The sequence below is a fragment of the Bison bison genome, unplaced genomic scaffold, assembly GCF_000754665.1.
Source record: "Bison bison bison isolate TAMUID 2011002044 unplaced genomic scaffold, Bison_UMD1.0 scf7180017864136, whole genome shotgun sequence".
Taxonomy (NCBI): domain Eukaryota; kingdom Metazoa; phylum Chordata; class Mammalia; order Artiodactyla; family Bovidae; genus Bison; species Bison bison.
Genome location: NW_011494708.1, coordinates 12,611,602 through 12,616,230, shown reverse-complemented (window position 1 = coordinate 12,616,230; position 4,629 = coordinate 12,611,602). Strand labels below are relative to the sequence as shown.

Below are 4,629 nucleotides of genomic sequence, written 5' to 3'. Positions count from 1 at the left end.
CTGATGCTGGTAAAGATTGAAGGTGGGAGAAGAAAGGGATGACAGAGGATGAGATAGTTGGATTTCATTAGTGACTCAGTGGATATGGGTTTGAGTAAACTCTGGGAGTTGGTGACGGACAGGGAGCCCTGGCGTGCTGCTGTACATGGGGTTGGAAAGAGTCAGACTCGACTGAGTGACAGAACTGAACTGAATTGAACTACATGGAGATTAAACCAGTCAATCCTAAAGGAAATGAACCATGAATATTCATTGGAAGGACTGATGCTGAATGAAGCTCCAATACTTTGGCCACGTGATGTAAAGAGCTAACTCATTAGAAAAGATACTGATGCTGGGAAAGATTGAGAATAGGAAATTAAGAGAGTGACTGAGGATGATATAGTTAGATGGCATCATAGACTCAATTAACATGAGTTTGAGAAAACTCCAGGAGACAGTGAAGGACAGGGAACCCTGGTGTGTTGCAGTCCGTGGTATCTCAGATTCAAACAGAACTGAAAGACTGATATGCTAATGTGCTTGATATTTAATATTGCTGATGTGACTTCCCTGGTGGCTCAGACGGTAAAGTATCTGCCTACAATGCAGGAGACCCAGGTTCAATCCCTGGGTCAGGGAGATCTCCTGGAGAAGGAAATGGCAACCCACCCCAGTCTTCATGCCTGGAAAATCCCATGGACAGAGAAGCCTGGTGGACTACAGTCCATGGGGTCACAAAGAGTCGGACACAACTGAGTGATTTCACTTTAATGTGATTCAGTATGCTAATATACACAGAATCAGATCAGAATTTTCCCAAATTTACTTATTTACAACTTTTTTTTCCCATGGAGCACAGTATTCCATAGTACATTCTTTGGAAAGCTTTGTCTAGAATCCTGGGAATAAAAATGAGTAACAGGCAAATAAGGACCATATTCTAGACGTAGAAGAGGTCATATTGAAAACAGACTGGGTATGAAAGGTGAGACAGAGATTTGGGCTCTGACTCTTATGAATTTGTTTTGAAATATTAACAGGAAATATGAAATATATATGTGTGTGTGTATATATTCATAAGGTGTACAACTGTACCACTGATGAATTTGGAGATATGCAAACATCCATGATACCATCACCACAATCAAGTTAACACACATATCTAGCACCTCCCAAAGTCTCCTGTGACCTTAGCTTTTTGTTTGTTTCTGTGTAAGAACATAAGAACTCCCTGTTATATTCTGAAGTACACAATACTGTAATGTAACTACAGGTAAGATATGGTATAGCAGATCTCTATAAATAATTCATCAGTATATTTGAAACTTTATACTTATGAAAAAAACAACTCCCACTTCCTCCAACACCTTATATCTGTCAACCAGTATTGTATTCTCTGCTTCTATGAGTTTGACTATTTTAGATTCCCAAGTAAATGGAATCAATGGGTTTATATACAAAAGAATATCAAGGAGCTGTCTGGCCTCTCTTGTTCACTGAAACACTATTCACAATAGTCAAGATGTGATAAGAACCCATGCACCCATTGACAAATGAATGGTAAAAAAATGGGGTATTATTCAGCCTTAAAAAAGAAGGAAACTCTGCCATTATATAAGCCTAAAGGACCTTAAGGAATGAAACAAGTCAGCCACAGGCATTGTCTAACAAGTTTCTCAGTTGTTCTGCATATATCAAATTGTAAGATCGACTCAGCTAAATTAATCCAAATAACTAACAAAATGTAAAGAGATTATTATTTTTTTCGTTTTCAACATGATTATATAGGAAATTCATGTATATTTAAAAAGTCAAGTCTATAAAATATATCAGTACTTAATAATATTTTAATTAATTAGATATATGGTCTAGTTTGCCAGCTGAGTGATGTCCCATGGCAGACTCTATAATATATAAGATTTGAATCTTTAAGTCACATTTCTAAAATGGTTTCTTGGATTTCCATCCTGATCCCTCAGATCCTCTCTACATTTGCTCCTCTAATCTTATCACATTCAACTTCATTCTTCATTCCATTTACTTCCTCATGTCTGCTTATTAATTATAGCTTTGATAACATTTAACTTTTTAAATCATGCCTTGTATCATCCATGATATTTTTTGTTTCTGCATGTTTATCATCATATACTGTCAAATCTTTTATTCACAATAAAGAATATGATTTGGCCCAAATAACTACAGACACTCTTTTTTTTTTCCTAGTCTCTACCCATCCTGTAGTCCACTCAACTGTGACTGTGATTTACATGACAACCAATATAGTTACCAGTGTATAAGGACCTGGCAGGCTAGTTTTTCAACAGCAGATAGTGGATAGTAGTTTCCTTTAAAAATAAAAGTCTGGGCCTGTTAAAGGTTTTTGAAGGTGAAAATAAGAACAAAGCAAAAATCTCTAGTACATGAGGATGAATTTATACATGCAATTCCTTGTAACTCAACAAAGCAATGATACCTTTATGTAAAGATAATTTGCTGTTTAGAACAAGGTATTATATGCATATTTATGTATATCATGAAGATGTAAAAGCCAAACCCAAATCATCATGGATATATACAAATACATGAAATGCTTAGGACATAATTTCATGTTCTTGGTGAGAAATATTTCTCAGTATAAAAGAGATTCAATAAAAATGCCAAGAACGAAAAAAAGAGGTATCAATTCAGAGACCCAATGTAACTTACACAGATTATTGTTACTTTTCACATAATATCTATTAAAATTAACCAAGCATGTTTGCTTTTTGAATAAACTGTTGCTGAATGGACTGTTAAAAGTCATACATCTAAAATACATTGCTGAATCAGAATTTAAAAATTATAATCATAGAATTTTTATACTTATGAAATTAGCAAAGGAAAAGACTATTTTAGAGTTATTCTTTTAATCTCAGTCCTTTTGTGCTCCTAATATTCCAGATGAAATTAATTTTAAAGTTTCAGTGTATAGCAATATAATTTTCATGTGTATGCTTTTGTAGAGAAATAAGCTTCTAGACTAAGAAGTCAATAGCTGTTACTTAGTGTTAGCCTGAAACTTTGCTTTCCATTTTCAATTATGTTAGATATTTTATTAAGTTAAAAACAATTCATAGATGGTTACATTTTGACAGTAGCTATATTTGAACAGACTATATATTTGATCATGGGATAAATTCATAATGGATTGAAGCTGAAGTTTTGTAATTAGTAAATAGCAATTCTGCTATTGAAAATTAAATCTCTAAAAAGAGATTAAAATCTCTAGAGAATTAAAATCTCTAAAAAATTAAATTCTCTAAAAAGAGATTAAAATATCTAGAGATTTAAAATCTCTAGAGAATTAAAATCTCTAAAAAGTCTATTTGTCAATAATAAGATAATTTCTTCTTTTAAGGAAAAATGCAATGTCACTTTCTGACCATGAGTTTTGTAACACAGTATGTTCAGTGATTAATTTCTTAATTTAAAACTTGTATTTCAAGAAATTTCATCACTAATATCGTAATTTATTAAATTGAATGTGAACAAATGCTGATTTTGAAAAGCAAAAAAAATAATGTTTTGAAGTTTTATGATGAACATCTCAATTAATATAAATTATTTAATTGAGAAGCCACAAACTCCCTCACCCATACTACTATTTTGTTCTTCTTTCTTTCACATCAAACTTTCTGTAAATTAAGGAGCTCCTCTGTTTTTCAATTACATCTAAGAGTTTCTATTGATTAGTCCTACAGAGACAGTCCTTTTTCCTTTAGTCTTCGTTATTGACATCTCTTACAATATACATAGGCTTTCTAATTTTTAAAATTTTAGTTACAAAACAATTTATTTCCTTTAATGTCATCTTACTTAATGACATTGAGATATACCACCACTTTATTAAAATTTTCATTAGCCTTGAAAGTATGTTTCAAATAAGAGAAGATTACTCACACCATACACTAAAATAAAACAATGCTTATAGAGAACAAATAAAGAATTGGTAGAAACTAACTCCTTCAATCCAATCCAATTTCAGTAATACAAAATATTCATTATAAACTACACTCAAATAAGAACAAATTTTTCTTGTATTTTCAGAACCTAAAAAAGAATCTGGAACATAATTCTCAAATATCATGATTGAAAGAATTCTTACATTTATAATATGTTTAAAGAAAATAATATTTTCTTTGCAGTCTAAATACAGTCATTGTTAATTTTTCTTTTTTTCTCAATTAGGCTCTCTCTTTTAATCTCTTCCAGAGACACCTTCTCCCAGAAATAATGTTTTATCAGCTCTCAGGGCATCCTTTAATCCAGTCAAATTGACACATAAGTTTAACCACAGCAGCAACTATATACATTTTGCTACAATCTAAATGTGCAAATATTTCAAATAACCCAGGAATTAAAATTCTCACTACTGAATATTGATGAAAGGATATACAAGAGCTGATCTATGAGTATACCATCTTAGTCAATTTTTTTAAAAACTAGGAAATTCCATGCAAACTCTCTGCCAACAGGAAAACCACAACTGGCTTTCAAAAAATTTAGGTGCTTCATCCAAAGCTGTTTTATTATTACTATTTTACATTTTCAATAAAAATTCTGACATAACTGCCTAGCTGGATGATTTCTATAGATTTTGTAATGGTA

At 32.0% G+C, this 4,629-nt stretch overlaps 1 non-coding gene across 1 annotated transcript; it reads left to right on the top strand.

The window, feature by feature from the left end:
• Positions 1 to 549: 549 nt before the first annotated feature.
• TRNAC-ACA lies at positions 550 to 622 on the top strand. The gene has a single exon. It is a non-coding gene; the product is annotated as a tRNA-Cys (tRNA).
• The last annotated feature ends 4,007 nt before the right edge of the window (positions 623 to 4,629 follow it).